General features: G+C 28.7%; 1 protein-coding gene across 1 annotated transcript in view; it reads left to right on the plus strand.

Moving 5' to 3' along the window:
* The first annotated feature begins 2,030 nt into the window (after positions 1–2,030).
* The window catches only part of LOC129913872 (dual oxidase maturation factor 1), a 53,623-nt gene continuing 36,454 nt past the window's right edge, over positions 2,031–19,199 (plus strand). Inside the window, exons 1-2 of the mRNA XM_055992820.1 lie at positions 2,031–2,165; positions 5,671–5,978. The gene's annotated coding sequence lies outside the window, so the exon portion shown is untranslated. The remainder of the gene's footprint in view (positions 2,166–5,670; positions 5,979–19,199) is intronic.

Consider the following 19,199-nt stretch of genomic DNA (forward strand, 5'->3'; position numbering starts at 1 on the left):
ATTTGAGCTTTAAACCGTTTATATAATTAAATCGAATATTATTGTTCAATTTCGGTCACTGTGGTGTATGTGTAATATTTTTTTTATTGGTTGAGAAAAATGTTTTTCTTTCTTATCAAATAATACAATCAGTTTGCTTTATAGAGCATTGATTATTATGAAGTGAAGCAATATAAAATATATGGCAACCCTATTCAAATTTTTTTTTATAAATTTAAAGGTTTAAATAAATATTAAACAATAGCTGGCAATCTCTTCTTTTAAAACAAAAATTCGTGTCTCTTAAATACAAAAAAAGTAATCGGTAACCCTATATTTAGATTCTAAAAACACCAAAAACACTTATTTTCCCGCTAAAAATAAAAAACAATATTTATCGTTTATTGTTCTGGCATTTCTTTAAAGTCTGAATGTATATTAATGTAATTTTCAGAAATAACATTTTATTTCCGAAAAAAAATAAAAATTAAAAATAGTGAATACCTTGCCCACCCAGAAGCTAACAATAAACCTATTCGATGAAATCTATACGTATAGCCTTTCAATTGTATATTTATTTGGGTAAGTTCAAATAACTTAACTAATCATCATCATATTAATTTCTGATCAGAAATTTTGTTTAAAATTAATGATTCTGATCTTTGTCGATGTAATAATTTTTCTGTTCAAAAATTAATCATCAACAAAAACACAAAAATATATTACCCGGATGCCTGTCTGTTTACTAAGAATTTTTTTTTTTTTTTTTTTTAAGAAAAAACAAACATAAACAGATCAAAAATATCAAACCTCTTATGAAGGACGTTAAAATTTCAAATTATCACACATCCATATCAGTAATATAAAGTTTCAAGAGGTGCTTGACCGAAAGATCGATTGTTGTTTTATTAGAGTGCTGATGGTACCGTGATGTTGTCTAACAAAAACCGATCTATCGATTTGATGATGTTTTTTTTTTTTTTCTTTTTAAGCTATCGACTAATGACTATTTCTTTGTTTATAAATTGGAACATTTAAATGATTAATGTATTGAACTTTTAGGTAGCTAAGAAGCGGGTATTCTTAAGCAAGACTTAGTCACCTTCAATATTATATTGAACCACACTGTATTTGGTAGATGATACAAAAAATAATTTTGAACTGGGTCAGTATAAGGCTTGGCTTTTTTTGAAAAATACTTTAGACTTTTAGCTTTGGTATAATAGTAGGCTAATTAGGTGAAGATACATTTTTTATTGAATCCACACTAAAGTTCAATAATCATAACCTTTTACTATATTCTAGAAGAAGAACTGTTTTAGCTAAGAACTGTTTTAGTTTTTAAAGACATAAATAAGAGTAATTAGAAAGTAATCGAGAATTCAAGAATGGCGTGGCGGTACTCCACATAAAATAAGGTTTTGAAGACTTAATGTAAATATAAGTATTATTTTTTTGGGGAATATTAAAAAAATGCTAAAATTTGAAAGGATTATTGTTTTTGGTGTTTGAAATGCCAACCTAGTTTAGAAAATTTCATTTCGTTCCCTTAGGAGTCCTATGACCTAGGATTCGGGTTTCCGGGATTTTAGTTTTTGACCCAAATTAACACTCTCTGCACCTAATCAAATATCCAACAATTTGGATCATGTCAAATCACTCTAAATTTGATTTTGAACAAATAATTAAAATGAATTAAAAGAAATCCAAATACCCTTAATGCACCCCTTAAAATAATACTCTAACCTCACAAATCATAGCAGCTGTTTGAGTCTATTTTACTTAACAATATTTCCACTCAATTTTTCGTACAACGATCAAACATTTTATCACATCAAACCAACTCGAACTTATTAATCATGTTGGTCATACAAAGCTTCCACCAGCTCCACAAAACCCCAACAACAAATAATCTCACCAGCCACCAACAACCACAAACAAACCGATCGATCAGATCGTCAGACGGAAAACTTTTTTTTTATTTTTTTTATTTTCAACCATCTATCGTGCTTCGTATGCTTCCACCTCCAAGTGCTAAATTCGTCTCCAATTCCAAATTTAGTTAAGAAAAAGCAACCGAAAGCATAGGACGTGTGTATATTTTGTTAAAATCGGACGGGCGCGTGTGTATTCCCACAAAATACTACAACAAAAAAATCTTAAATAAAAAATATCCGCGATCATAAGTATAATAAATATCACAAAACTTCTTTCTATTCCCCCATGGAAATTCTCCTCCGGGGTTTTTACCGACATTTCAAGCTGTGATCTTTTTGATAGCGCAAAGTTTTTTTTTCGTATTTGTTTCCTAACCTAACTGACTTAAAACATCCGTGATATTTTTTTGGGCGCGCGATCTTTGACTATGAGATGATGATGAAGATGATGGGAGGGAAAGACAAAATAAAAAAAAAATTTGAAATAACAAGCAAACGATAAGATATACTACCTCACGATCACCTGTTTACTGATCGTGTGATTTGATTAAAAAAAAATCGAAAGAAAAAAAACGTTGACTGTGCCTTTGCACGGATATTTCCGGATGTTTACCGCGTGACAACAACGACGACGATAAGGTGTTGGATATTTTTGCACGATCTTGCTAACAGAAAAAATATGTTATGAGTTATGGGCAAATATTTCCCAAGATATCCGCCTTTAAATTGCATATAATAGCTTGGGAATTCCAGAATTGGTCAAAAGGTTTTTGAAAAAATTGATCTGGAATTTTGATAGGAATGAAAATCATTTTGTGAGGATCAGTTTGTGGTTGATTAAAAAAAAAGGTTTCAAGTTTCTTTCCTGGTTTTTTGAATGAAGACTTTTAAATATCTGAGACTTTTGAATATCTGAGCTCTTAGGATGAAAAAAGGAGATCTTTAAAAAATGATCTTGATCAACGATCGTGCTTCATTTAACTGAGAAAAAAAGCAAGTTTTTTGAAGCTCTCTGAGCAGTCAAACTTTTAGTTCATTTTCACTTGATCTCAATACTAAAAACGACGATCGTGTCAATGGTCTAGAAACTAACTTAAATGTCAAACTTCTGAAAGTAAAACGTGATCGTGTGACCTAATAAGACATACAAATCGGTTCCTACGGTTCGATGATCTGGGTCCTGTTCGTGTCTATTTGATTTGATCATTTATGTATCTTCTAAAAGTATATGATCGGTGAAGTATTAATTTTCTTCGGATGACTTGATAAATACCGTTTAAATATGTCGAACGATGAATTAGATTTTGAAGTAATATTTCCTTGCAGTTTATAAAAGTGATTGACTTTAGTTTCATATTGAAATCACTTAGAAAATTTATTGAAAATAATTTAATTTTCATGAGTGATGTTGTGTATTTTTGTTGAATATCACTTTTTGTGATCACTGACCAATATTGTGTATTTTGTTTTTAATCAACAAGAACTTCAAAAAGACCTATTCAGATCACCTTTGTTTTTTTTTTTTTTAGTGAAAATCAATGAATTTGTGAGCTTTTTGATCTGGAAAACAGTGTGGATATTAACAGATCGGTAGTTATTGAAACATTGAAGATCACCCAAGTTTAATGACTAATTTTGTGTATTTTGTTCTTAATTTATCTTTTTTGAGCTTTCGGACTGAGAAAAATCGTGAAGATCGTCTTTAGATTGGTGGCAATTAAAATATTAAAGATTCACGATAATATCTTCCCAGATGTTTTTTTTTTATCCTTGGAGATTTTAAAATTCAGTTTTTGGAGATTTTATAATGGCTTTCAAGATCAATATTTTTTCGATATAAGTCACTAGCGATCACTCATCAATTTTACGATTTTTAGGATTTCCAAGAATATTTGTCAAGATTTTTTTTTATTATTGAAGATCAATCCAAATTAATCACCGATCGTGTGTATTTTGTTCAATGACCATAAATTATCAGTCTTTTTGAACTTCAGTTAATCTTAAATCTTGAAGATCATTATGTTTTGTGTATATTTTTAATCTTGCAATTGCTTTTTTTAAATCCTGAAAATTTTCATGACGATTTTTCAATACTACCATTTGAGATTGTGTGTTTTTTTGATCACTGATTCAAAATGATCGACTTCAAGGCTTCCTGTTCTAAAAATTATTGGGAAGATCACTCAAGATCTTAAATATTTTCGGAAAGATCCGTCATCATCATCAATTTTTCCCATCAAATAGCTACCACTCACGATTACAGATCAAAAATCGTGTAGGATTTTTGTGTGTGTATTTCCTAGAGCCTTGAGATGACCGGGAACTAAAAACTTAAAAACCTAACTTAAACAAGTTTTGCAGATTTTCTATTGCCACTTTTTTTCGATGTTTCATTTTCTTCCAAACTTTTTTTCCCACTCATAATGTTGTGACGAAAAAAAATATATATATTTTTTCCTGCTGCTACTTATGCGGTCATAACACATCAGATTACGTGAGCGAGCGTGTATAATGCGAATTTTTTATTATCGCTATTGCCCGATTGCCGTCTATCCAGTTTGAAGCTTGCAAAGCCGCAACCATTATAGCAGCAGCGCCTGCCCCAACATAGCTTCGTTGTTCGTCGCATTTTCACTTTCTTTTGGACTTGAAAACTTGGGAAGTAAGTCGCGTCGCTAATGCCCCAAGTAAAGTCTTCCTATGGACAAAAAAGAGTTCGCGTCGGCGTCGTAGTAGTACAGTAGCCAGTTGCATTCCGTTTGTTAGTTTCATTTTGCGGTAGTATATTTATTTTGATAGTTTTATGTTTGTTTGTTCTTTTTTCTCTGTATCACTTTTTCCGCTAAAAAAAAAGGGTACAGAGAAACCGTTTTGACCATAACGTAATCATACCAGCTGAAAAGCTGGTTTCGAAAAAGAAGACGACGAAGAAGATGGTGAAAAAAAAAATGTTGATCATCGCGTCATACATGTTTTCGTTCCGTTTTTGCTTTTGTTGTGTTTGTGTGTACCTATTTTATTTGATTTTGCAAAACAAAGAAGATGGCTAGGAAAAGGAGGGTAAAAGAAGAGACAAAGTGCGGTTTGTCAAGCGAGTTTGCGCACTTGCTGCATACATTTTTTTAAGCTTCAAGCGTTGCTTTGCGGTAGTTTAATCGTCGCCCAACAGTTTATTTGCTTTAACAACTTTATTTCGGTGTTTTTTTTTTCTATTTGTCTTTCTATTCCATCATCCTCGTTTATTCTCTCAAAGCTTCTCTAATTCTCTGAGATAGTTTTGATTTTGTCTCTTTTTTTGTTTGATTAAATCACTCTCTCTCCTCTCATCCCCGGTTGATTATATTTATGTATTGGATAAGCAATTTTCATAACGGCATTTTGGCCAAGTTTGTTTAGTGATACAAAAAAAAAAAAAAAAAAAAATAAAAAAAATGTGTATGAAATGAAAAAAAAAAAATGAAAGAGGAAGCAAAAAAAAAAATGGTGCTATTACATATTATTTGTAATTTCACTTTCTTTTGAAATGAAAAGAAAATAAAAAAAATGTGTTTGCACATGGTTTTGGGGACGGGCCCGAGTCAATTCGTAATACAAGTGATCGTGTACCTAGAGCATGTGGAATTTTTTTTTTGTGATGTTTTTTTTTTTTTGTTAAATTTTTTACATAATCCATAACAAGATATAAAGAGAGAAGGAGAGATGAAAAAAAAAATTAAATGTTTGCTTAAATATTTTTGTTTCATTTTTTTTGCAGTTTTGATTGCGATTGAAGAAATAAAAAAAAAAAATGTGCCAAAATGTTTATTAAATAAACAAATATACGTGCCAGTAAAATAAATTACACACAAAATAGTGAGTGAAGAAAATAAAAATTAGAAATCGGAAAATTGTATTTACAAAATCGTTACAAATGGTTTGAGTTTAACGACAAAAAAAAAGTTATCGACGATAAATTTTTGAATTAAGTGGATAAGGACGAACTAGGAGGAACGAGTGAAGGAGATTTTAGCAGCTCTTTCACGAATTTGGATTTAATTCGTTTTTTAAATTTTGACAAGTTTGGTAAGTATTTTTTAACGATAAATTCATTTTGTATGTATTTCTGTATGAATTTGTCTGCACTGTAAATATTTTTGCTTTGCTATTGTAGATAACGAATAAACGTTCGTTCTTGTTGATTCTCATGAATTCGAATGACCAAAGTAAATTTGTGAACAATTAAGGTACATACATAACTAGGCATATGCCAATAATTTTCTAAACCTCATTGCTCAGTTTCTATAAAAAAAAAACACAAACTAGAGAGAGCATTGCTTCAGTTCAAGCTTTGTCAAAAAGCTTGATACATATATTTACGAAGAAAATTTGATCGAATACTAATTTCTGGTCCAGTTGGTTGAAACGATTTTGTACAAAAAATTCGCATTTGCACGAGGAATTTTTAAAAGGGGAGGTTGGGAGAGGGAAAGATGTTTACCCATCTGCGGCTTTAGCAAGATGATGTAACACGCCCGAAAATCAAATGAAATAATTAAATTATACTGAAGAAATTAAAAATCTTCCATCGTTTAAGCGATAATAAATGCAGTTTTCTCACAAACTGACTCCAAACCCAAAAATAATATTTTGAGCACAACGGCAACACCTACTATTTAAATACACGTTTTAAAAAGCCAGAATCTCATTTCTATTCAAAAATTTTAATTCTGAGAATTTCTTTTGAAATTCTGGTTAAGACCATCAAAAAAAGTCACGTCAAATACAAAATATTAAGATTCCTATCAATACTCAGATTATATATATTTTTGTCGATGTGACTAACCTGCCTTGAACCATACCGTGGTTGATGATTATCTTCTTCATTTTATTTTTTTTTTTAATTTATATTTTGAACAAGCTTCAAGCTAATATAAACCTCATGTATAGGTAAATTTTGCTACCGAAAATCCCTGAACCACATTTAAGGCCAATGATCTCTTTATATTACTTTTTATGTATTGTGGTTCAAGTCTTCTTCTTGTATAGTTTTTATTAATTAGGCGTAAAAATTTCGATCAATAAACAACTCAATACACATAATGACATCAATAATTTTTGTTTGTTTTTTTTTTATTAATCGAAGTAATAATAGGTGGTAGTGGACTTTGCATCATTATTGAGATTGGTTTAAGCTTCTGATAGATAAAAATTAGCATATAGTTGACCTTTTGCCATTTTGGATTGCATTTGTGTCAAAAAAAAAACTTGTACAACTTTGATTAATTACTCTTATCTTGTGGGGTGTAATTATAGTTTTGAGTTAATTGCTTGATTGGATTGAGTTATTATGTGTTGGATTTAAGTCTTTTGAGCAAAAAATGTTTAAGTTGGTGATTTTTGTTTGTTTGTGTTTTATTTTTAAATTGGTCAAAAAGGTTAGATAAGTTATCAAAAAAAAAAAAAAAAAAACATAAGCAAGGTTTTGTATCACAGTTGGTCAATTAAAGTAGAGTAATTATTTCAAAGAATTCTGACCTTTAAAGAATCCTAAATAAGTTATTCCACATTAGCCAGTTTGAGACCTCAGGAATTTTTTAAATATGAGCAACATAAACATTGTTTTTGCTTAGCCCAAATTCTTAAGCACAATATTTGGAATTTCAAAATCGTACTGAACATAAAGCCAACATAAATATCTGAATTGCTGCTATACCATTGTTTATAATACTAATAACCCCAAACCTTGTAATTTCAAAAAAAAAAAAATTGACTTCGGAGCACCTTATGGTCCAACACTATCTAGCCTTTATATTCTAATTCTAAATAAAATTTTTTTGAGAATTTTTTCCGGATCAATCCAGTATTACTAAGCCAAGTTCTCTAGGAACTCTAGCACGAAATAATTTTCATTTCATTTCATTTTCTACTTTTAGCAAGTGTAGTTTCAAAGACAAAAGGCTTCAAAATCAAAGGGACCGATCCATACTACGAAAAATTATAAACAAACAAATTTTTTTCCATCAATTGAAATTATGGTCAAAATGGAAAAATTATGACCAAATTCATAAAAACCTTAGAATTAAAAAAAAAAAAAATATATTTTAATAGATTTTAATGAACACTTTTGTACAAAAACTTTTTAGTAACTCTCATGTTTAAAATTAAGAACATTTTTCAAAAAAATGATTTTTGGATTTAAAATACCTAATTAAATTCAAATTTTTTTTTTTTGAACAATCAATTTTTTGAAAAATATTTTTTCAAAGCTGGTGAATGATTTAAATTGAGAATATTTTTGTATGTGTCTATAAATATTTTTTTTAATGTACCAATTTTCTTTTTTAAAATATTTTTTAAAATAAAAAAAAAACAAAAACTATTAAGAAAATTAACCGCTCTAACTATTTAAAAAAAAAGTTCTTCTAAAAGTTCTTTTTGGTATAAGAATTTAAATCGCATATTCCGTTTTAAATGTATTTGAGGAACTGTTTTTGTAACTTAAAACCAGAAATGGTAAAAGAAACATTGATTTATTTATATCAAAGAGAGCGCACTGTTTTTCAAAACTATGTATTTTTTTTTTCTTTTTCCATTGATATAATTTTGGATTTTAACGATTTTTTGCATTTATTCAATAATTTTGAGTCCTCTTTGACTGGGCTATTGTCTATTGACTTCAAAATATGTATTTTGTATAATTTTCATATACCTATTTATGTAAAAACATGAAATAAATTCGATATTTCGTTTCAAAAACAAGAATGATTTTAAAATGTTTTCAAAGTTTTAATAAAAAACACAAAACTCGATAGTTGTGCAACACACGCTTATTATGTATCTAATTTATCTATGTAAAATAAGAGATTTATAGTTCACTAATGCTAAAAATGTTAATATGTACATTATTTGATTCTAAATCACAACAATAAAATTTCGAAAAAAAAGTAGCACACCCCATTTTCTGTCAAAATTGTTAATATTGTTAGCACGTGGGCTATTTTATTGATCGATATATTTCAATTATTAAAATGTTGAAAAGACAACATTAATCTTTAAGATAATTTTGTATCTTTTTGTGATATCTACTTCAGCACCTTTGTACCAACTTTGTTATGTTTTTTTTTTTTTAATTTTTGAATTAATTTAATTTTTTTTTGCATGTGATGGCAATACAGAGCCCGCGTGTCTAATATTTTTATTATGTTGTTTTATTTACATAAAAAAAAAACATTTAATTCATTCTTGGAATCTTGACCATTGAGGAATCTGAAATAAAAAATTTGAACTTTTTGTTGAATCAAATTTTCCTTGGAAGACGTGTGTCATTCACATTTTTTGTGAATGTTTGATTTTTCTATTGTTTTGTTGTTACCATGGCTACTGTTGAATACTTCATTAGTCAGGTCTTTTTGGCTTTTTTGTCTTACGTTTGAAGTTGATTTGTTTGATATTAAAAACAATAACGGTCTTAACACTGACAAAAATTAAGACAAATTAGTCAACAGTTTAACTTAATTTAGAAATGTGTATCGGAAGCGAAGAGCCTGAGGTGAATTTAATCACTGAACTTGATTTTTTTGAAAGGAATGTTTTTTAAATTTAGTTTTTGGAAACATCAAATAAAGTCTTCAAAGAAAAAGTCGAAAATGTTAAAATAGATATATATAATTATTCTTGCCAAATATCCGTTCTACTTCTGTCAATCATTTATACAAATCCACATAACCAAAACAGCAAATCCTGGTTCTATCATTACCAATTTTGGCAAAGATCCGGGTGAGTCAAAGTGAATTAGTTAAAAACAAACAAATAATAAACATTATTCCATTGTTTAATGATGTTTTGACTTCACGTAAAGAGATCCCACTCAGTATATTTGAATTTATGATTTATATTTTTTTGTCTGTCAATCAGTCGATCTCGTCTGTCTGGGAGTTCCGTGTTCTAACCAATCAATAAACTTTTAAACCATCCAAAGAATAGCAACATTGAAGAGGGTTTTATTTTTTTACAAAAGGTGTAATCGATATTAATGAGATTCTATAAGACTATTAGCGCCAAATCTTTACCTAAGTATTATAATTTTTTATTTTGTTTTCACATTTTCATGTGAAACAAAAAGTCATGATTTTTTGTGTAATTTTCTAAATGAAGTAATCATTTAAAGCACACAAATTTATAATGTTACTTGGAAGATGGTGATGAGTTAAGTGGAATTCTGATTTGTAATATGTACACAATGAATGCGGTGGTGTATCAGCGGAATAAAATGACCTTGTAGTGATTTCGTTCCGGCTTTGTTATAATGTGAGTAAATTTAGAAATTTCTTACGAGATACCTTAAATTGAATGGAATTATTATGAACATTTTACTATTGTGTAGGTATTGTTTTTTACTTTACAGCCTACATTTTGTGAAATTATCATAAAGTCTTGTTTTCCATGATTTTCATCTTGAATCCATTTTTTTTCAAAAAAAAAAAAAAAAAAAAAAAATCGGTTTAAGGACGATAATTTTAAATGATAACATAAAAAAAGACTGTGTGCCTTAGAATAAAAAAAAAATATTTAAAAATTATATGTAAGCAAAAAAAAATTTATGGGTTTGGGATTCGAACACTCGACCTTTGGTGTAAAAGACAAATCGCTCACGGTTTAATACCTTGAACTTCTGATTCTATTAAATTATCCCTAGCCTCTCCCCCCCCAGGAACCGTACACGTAAGCTACTATTTGGCAAGCGTTAGAAATATTTAATTTTAAAATTTTTATACAGAACAAAAAAAATACGTATACACCCCGTTGACCCATAAATCGTTCGGTTTTTAGTAAAACAAAAAATGAATCACCCTTTCATCCATAATATATCCAATCTTTGCATTTTTTATTTATTCTTTATATTATTAGAAACATTTTATAATAGTTTTTGTATTAAAAAAAAAATATATATAAATTTAAATAAATTCAAAAATTGTTGTAAAAATGAACGAAAAAAGTTAAGACTTGTCGAATTTATCAGGGTGAGTATGGGCATTAAATCCTTTTTTTTTACCGACTTCCAAAAAGGAGGAGGAATTCAATTCGTCTGTATTTTTTTTTTTTTTTTTTTTATGTTTGTTACCGTATAACTTTGGACTGAGTGAACCAATTTTGATAATTCTTTTTGTATTGGATAGCTTCGTTCACTTTTTGCCATAGGAACTATTTTAAAATCCATAAAACTTAGTTTTGATCCATGGAAGTCGGTTTTATTTTTTTGCTAAAAATGATTATCAGTTATCAGCATATCCGTTTTTACTCATATAAAAATATTTAAAAAAAAATGTAAATACATTAATTAGAATCTTACTCATTTTTGTAACAGTTCGTTATTCTCGAGACATGCATTTGTCAAAATGTCTTAGTCATAGTTATTTTTTTTCAAATTCATTAGTTGTTGTTGGTTTTTTAAATAATAAAAATCCTTGAACAAATTGTTATGTTATTTTCTAATCATAGTTATTACATTTGCATTATCTAATGATAATATCATCTCGTTTATGAAGAACATGGTCTTAAATATTACTTTTACTTGTCATGCAACAATAATTATTTTTTTTCTTCCAACAATGAAAATAAATCGTGAGCAAACAAGGAACTAAATATTATTGTCAACTTGGCTACAAAAATTCCATAAAATTATTAAATTCTTAACCAACACCAAGCATGATTCCTATAAAATATCCGGAAAGATTTATTATTATTGCTAATTGTTTATTCTATAGGATCTTAGCTAAATGGCATAACAATTTAATTTTTTTTTTCTAATTTTTAAGACTTTCAAATATAATTGGATAATTCCTTGTGAACAATAGACACAAGTCACAACAAAATTTAACTCGAAATTTATCATTAGTAATAATAAAGAAATATTTGTTTTTTCTTTTTTTTTATATTTTATTTTATTTGTTATATGAAAAAAAAAAAATACTACTCTTTGTTTGTTTAATTTTTTTTTTTTGTATGAAATTAAACTCTGATAAATGTTTTAGAATAGAACCTTTCTAATTTGCTTCACATTCATCAGCACGATGAAGCGGCACGCGAGCGGCCTTGAGACAGCATTCACTTTATTTGCTATTGAAGTTCTATTTATTTTATTTTTCCGGCATTTGGAATGTTTCTTGTTCATTAAGAGTATAGGCTCCTAGAATAATTGTGATATTGTTGTTGTTGTTTGATAATGATCTTAGAAGAACTAGCTTTAAAGCAGTTTATTTCAGTACCTTAACTTGTGTCTATTTATTCTTTTAGTCAAATTAAATCTTAAGTAAATTTGTCAAAATAATTTAAGAACTAGTCATTTCCATCAAAACAAAACGTTTCCTAGTTTTAAACACGTTTCGATGAATTTTAGAGCCAGCTTCTGAATTTGCGAAATTATGAAAAAAATTAAAAAAAAAAAAAAACTGTCCTACTCAATTCTATTAAGCCAATTCTACAAAAGATCTTAATCAACTTTTAACAGAATTATACAGTCTGATATACATAACCTATACAAGATGATAAATCATTTAATGTGTCAATTAAAAAGCAAGTCAGCACCAAAAAGATCACGATCTTTGTTTTTTTTTTTTTGCTCCATTAAATTTGACTGTACTTGTATTCGTTCGGTTCCGTGTTTGGCCTCCAGGAACAGGATACAAATGCCATAAAAACTTATGTTCCACATTGACAATTAGTGAAGTCTTATAAGTTTGCCCGCCTTCGTGAGTGTGGATAATGTCACGAAATATACCTACAATACGCGTAGGCGCGATACAAGAGTATTGTCCACCTTTTTTGGAACACAAAACAATGATTGTGTCGTGAGTTAAAAGGTTCAAGAGTCTGTTTTTTTGTTTTGAAAAAAAAAAAAAAAAAAAAAAAAAAAATAAAAAAACAAAAAAGTGCCACCTTAAAAATAAGTTGCACGTTTTCTTTTCACTTCACTATCACACTATGCCATCAGATACCTTAGGAGGTTTTGAGTTATTTCTTGTCGTCATGATGGATATAAAAAAATGTTATGCAGATTACCCTTTACAAAAAAAAAAAAACAGTGGAATGTTAAATTACGCTGAAAGTACCTACTACGTGATCACTTTCGAATTTTTAAGGGCGTGTAAGTCATTTAACATGTGCACGCATTTATGACGCCAATGATGATGATGATGATGATGATGATTGCACTGGAATCTCAATTTCAAAAACCACAAGTGTCGTTACGTAATTTATAGAGTGACAGTGACATCTCTTAGGTGCTTAAAGATTGATCAATGAATGAGTCGCTTCAAGGTTTCAACACAATGCACCTTTAACTGAATTAAAAGTGCTTGAGTTATAGGTACTTTAGTGGGGGCTCAAATTCGTATAAGCAAATCGAAATAAGAAGCGATTTTCTCTAAACTTAGTAATTAGGCGTTTTTGAGTGATTCCTTAGAGTAAACTACACGTTTTTTTTTATTTAAATCAAGACTAAAATACAAATTAGTGAACAGGAAAAACAACTTTAAACAAAATTACAAAACCATTTAAGAAAAAATAATCAATATGTTTAACTTTGCCAATATTCCATTTTAATTATTTCTATTTGAATGGCGATGACAAAATTTTATTTGACAATGATTACAATGCAATGTGAGAGGTGAGTTTATTTTGATATTTTTTTTTTAGTTTTGCATTTTTTTTTTTTTTTTGAATAAAATTTAAAAATAAAAATATTGCTAACACACGCATTTGGCAAACTAATTTATTTCGATGACATATGCAAATGCATGACTGATTTGAATTTTAAAACAAACACACGAGTAAGAAAAGAAAAATACAAAAAAAACACTCTGAAATCCTGTCAGAAACTATTGAAATTAGACATTACCATATGACGTCGATTCGACATGATGACGTGTTTTTAATGTTTGTTTGTTTATTTGAAAATTTGCAAATAATATTCATTTTCCTTATAAGAACTAAACTACTATTAATGATCAATGATTATAAACATATTTGCATATAAACTTAAATAAAACTGGTATTTTTGTTTTGTTTTGTTATTTTTAAAAGAAATATGTACATATTTAAATATTAAATTAGATACGGGACGATGTTCTCAATTAAAAAAAAATTATGTTGGGAATTTTTAAGTGATCCATTTAAGAAGTAAAAGGAGAATATAAATTGATGAAAAATGTTAATCTGATTGTTTAATTGTTTATACTTAATAGAGCTACAAATATTAAACAAATGTAAATAAAAGGTTCATGCATAATTTTTTAAATTTAATTTATTTAGTATTCATTTTTTACTTGCGATATTAATTGTAAAAACATGATGATAGAGAATGCGAAAAAGTGGGAAAGTTGACCGAACGACTTCAAACTTGGTATGTACCAGTTTTTGGGCACTGTACCAACACTGTACCAAAAATTGGACCAAAAATTTACCAATTTTGAAAAAGTTTAATTTTCTCAAAAATGGCTCCTTCGATTTTGATTAAATAATTAAAGTAATAGTTTTTGCCTTTTTGGAAAGCTTTTAGTGAGATTTTTTTTTTCAAAAAAACGATACCTTCAATAGCACCGTTTTTTTAAATTTCTGACTATCTTCAAAATAGCTTGTTCAATTTTAGTGAATTTTTTATTCAAAAGCATTTATATTGCCTTTATATAAATGAAAAACCAAATTTTTCAAAAAAATAATTTTAGATTTTTAAAAAAATTTAGATTTTTTTTTTTTTTGTAAAATTAAATTTTCGAAAACATGACATTGAATTCTTTTGGAAATTTTGGTTTTAGGTGTTGATAAGTAGTTGCTACAAAACGGCATACTAAATCTATTTAATTTTTTTTTTTTTTTTCAAAAATTATTCACAAAAAAATAGTTTTTTTAAAAAACGGCTGTTTTTCTAAAAATGCATCATAATAAATGAAATTTAACTACATACTTTTTGAAAGCTCAATTTCATTTAAAATGTTTTGTTTTTCAACTGAAGAACGAATTTTATGTTATTTTTATTTTTTTATCTGTGTTCTAAGAGACAGTTTGTGCATTTTATTTTCAATACTTCCCTCACAATATTTAAATTTAATTTTGTTTTTGTTTAAGTGAACAGACTTTGTGTGAGTAAAAATAAAATTGAGGAATGAGTCCAAAGAATTTGCTCTTGGCGCACAAGTTGCGTATTATTTTCCTAAAATATTTATGTAAAAATTTGGTAAATTTACCTGAATTAAAAAAAAAAAAATGTAGGTAAATAATTTTTTCTTAAAAAAAATTGAGTTGAATAAATTTGAAAATATATACGCAACTTGATTTCTTTTATTAAGAATCATAGAAAAAAACTTAAAAATGAAAGTCTTAAAAATCATATTTTTAGTTAAATTTTAAAAAAAGCAAAAAAAAGTAAAGCAGTTTTACTTTCAGAAAAGTATTTTAAAATTTTATTTTTTTTTTGTGCAAGCCGCTTTTTAAGACAATACCTTTAAAAAAATAAAACTCTGAACTGCTTTAATGCAGGTTGTCTTATGGCACGATTTTCTACTGTTAGATATCGCTTTGGTGTTCTTAAGATAACACTGTGTGACACTCAAGATTAAAGAAGAAGACACCTTTCAGGTTTAATAGAGCTTGTAACAAAAAGAACCCCAAAATCTGGATTAAGGGCCAAACAACGGTTTTCTGTACATTCATCCATTGAAAGGAATCGAGCTTCGTCAATATTTTTTTTTAACTATTGAACTTCTTCCATAATATGGTTAACCTTATACCCAAAACGAAACGCATATTATTGCGTTGTGAACATACGTACCTATATTGACGTAAAAATAGTAAAATTCTATCAAGTGTTTGTTATAAGTATTACCTTTGTTTTCAATTGTTGTGTGTGATGTTGGTGCTTGATGCATAATTAAATTACATTTATCATGATAGAGAGTCATTGCTGTGGCGGCACAGTGATTGAAGAATAGAAGAGGCGAGCTCAAAAATTAAAATTAACCACTGATTAAGTTACGAGATATTGTGTAATTCAAGATAGACGATAGACAAAGACGGCCTTGACGTGGTCACACTGTTTTTTTTTTTTTTATATATGAATATCTATATTCTTTGCATACTTTAGGTCTATAAGTAAAAGACAGGTTTTAAGTTTATGTTAAATGCATTTGAATTTTTTTTAGGTATTTATTTTTACAAAAAAAAAAAAACTTGTTGCAATGTTTTAATTATTTATTTATTTATTTTTTCTCTTTTTCATTGCAGGTAAGAAGACGATAAATTGTAATGGTTTTGAATATAGAAAATTTGTGAAACGATTTTCAGGTAAATTAATTTAACTTTTATCTCGAGAAGACAAGTTTTCCCTCTCAATTTTTCAATTATAACAACTCCATGTTGTATTTTGCTAAGAAAATGTTTATAAACATGTTTCTCTTTTTGACAAATGTTTCTATTTTTGCACAAAAATATTTTGCAACGTCCCTTATCCTCCAACATTTAAAACTACCGACTTAAACTCAACTATTGTTGTCAATGTAATAAATCATTGACATTGTCTTTTGTTGTATATGCCCCACATCTCAGCAGACGATCATAATACCTCGCAACATAAAAACAAAAATGTTTCATAACATCAACAAATAATAACTCGACTTGTGTGGGTTTTTTCAGTCGTCTTGTTTTGGTCCATTGTCCGAATCGAACGCATCATCAATTTGCATCTTTTCTTTGATGCTGCAATATCGTAACACAGTTTTATCATATACTACTTCCCACTTCACTTACATAGCTTGGCGAGACGTGCGTCGATATATCGTCTCTGGTCTTCGTCGTTGTCAATATAGCATAGCAAAAGCTTCAACTGACATCATAATGTAATAAAAAAGAGGTCATGTGCCATCATATATTGTTTCCCTGTTTTCATTTTGAAGTTATATAAAAACCTAGTAACAGATATTACGAGACAACAAGTAGAAGTAGGTACGCATTTTTTTCTTACTTTTTTGCCTGATGCGAAAACAGGAGAAACATGCCCCGGCATCTCTCATAACAAGGAAAAAGTGTATCAGAAAAAGTGAAATTTTTGTGTTGCACCACCATCGCATCGTCCGCATCGGCATAACTTTCATGCGTCTTACTTGGTGTATCTCTCATACCTGATGGCTATGTGGATCGTATTGAATTTCCCAGAGTGGTCAGTGGTATATTAAAATAGTTTAATCCACTAACATGGACTGGACCATGAGAGGGGTTTGTGGTGGTCTTGAATTGGCGCTGCCAATTTCGTTACAATGTTGCTATAGTACAAAATTTTGGCTTTAACTTGTGTGGTACCCAAACTCTGGTTCATTAGTGAAATGTTAGACTCTTTACTTTTGCCATACAAAGTTGCAAAAATTAAACTGCAACCTACTCTCAATTTAAACCGGCAATAAGATATAGTTATGATGAAAGAGGGATAACATTTATTTGAAGACATTTTGAATTGATTGCACGTAATTCAATTATTTTACCTATACAAGTTTCCATATATACCTTCTGTCAAAAAACTATAACTTTTGTGTATGTTGTATGAAAACTACTAATGAATATGCTCACTGGCCAACAATTTGCTTTGCTTTTTGTAGTCAAAGCAGTTTGACAAGATCAAATTGACTCTTTACAACTCTTTTCAACCAACGCTTCTCTTACTTGAACTTTCCTTAATTCAATTATTTGAATTATCAGAGCAGTATTGTCATGAGTACAATTTTAGATGAGAATATTTTAATGTTTAACACTTATTAGAGCGTTATTTCGAAATAGTCAGATTTTAATTATATTGAACTTATTTTTTATTTAAATTATTTTTAAGTTATCTTTACTTTTGTGGTAAAGTTTTTCAATAGCCTCTTTGCATACGAAAAAATAAAATAAAATATTTCATGACTTTTACCTTTAGAGGGCGCTATATTCAACATCGTCCTATAGCCCGTAAACAGCGGCTGATCAAGCCGTTTCCAGCAATACCTTTTTTGTCAAATTGTGATAAGTAGTTTGGAAGATATGCTGGCACAGATGAATACATACCGCTCAAAAAGATAACCCTTGTCTTAAGAGGTTCTATCCTTTGAAAAAAAAAATAAAATATTTTTGATTCTATAATAATATCTACAACAACTTCCCTGGGTAATCTCCAAATAACGATTAAACTTATAATTTAACCTGATTACAGCAAAGCCATAAGGAGTGTTATGTGTTTGATTGGTATTGGTATGTTTGTAGTATGCTTGTTCATCTGTGACACCATAGCTTCTTAACTACTTGTCGCAATTGGACAAATGAGGTGTCGTTGAAAGCGTATTTTTAGTCCGCTGGCTATGTATTGTCTTATAGAATCGAACATGGTGACATCTATGTGCAAAATACATAGACAATATTTTTAACATTTTTTTTTTAGCTTAGAGCCAAGTATTTTCAGTCCTAAGAAAAAATCACAATCCAAAACCCTTTTTTTAATACCACTTCATTTAAAAATAGAAAATACCTAAGCTTTTCGTCGCACCTTGAGCATCACACACGTTTGTGATGCAAATAATTTTTTAAAAAGAATAGTTTACCCATTTAGATTGATGAATCATGCTTTACGATACACATGTTTAGAATTTCTTTTCTTGCATTCAGTCATGTGATTCAAGAACTAAATTTAAACATCAACTAATAGCATTTTAACAAAATACTCACCGTTATTTTTTATTATTAGCATATTCACACATCGCATTCATTTATACAAAATAATTATACAAAAATGCCGGGAAATATGCAAACGCGTTTGCTTTAAGCAAACAAAACGTCAGAAAACCAGCAGGTGAAATCAATATAAAGTAAAAGGGAACATAATAATACTACGATCGCATGATATCGCCTAACAAATACGCCTTTGGCCAATCATATCACCCAGAGACATCTCCAAACAAGCCCTCTCTTTTAATAAATACAAAAAAAAAAAAACATTATTGCCACTTCGGTATTTTTCTGTACAAATTGGTAAATATTTTTATGAATTTGAATTTGCCAAAGTTAGGCGAGTGATTTTTAATTTACTCAATTTAAATGATTTAAATGAAATTTTAACTTCTATAAAGCCTCTGAAAAATCTCATTAATTAGAGTTTATCGAAACTTTTAAAATTCAATTTTTCCATAGTGGCAACCATTGCGAAATGCTTCAAGCATCAAATTGATGACTAAAATTGATGTTTACACTTAACTACTGTCACTTCCGTGCATATAAAATCAACAATACGTCATC

Source organism: Episyrphus balteatus, chromosome 3 (genome assembly GCF_945859705.1).
Source record: "Episyrphus balteatus chromosome 3, idEpiBalt1.1, whole genome shotgun sequence".
Taxonomy (NCBI): Eukaryota; Metazoa; Arthropoda; class Insecta; order Diptera; family Syrphidae; genus Episyrphus; species Episyrphus balteatus.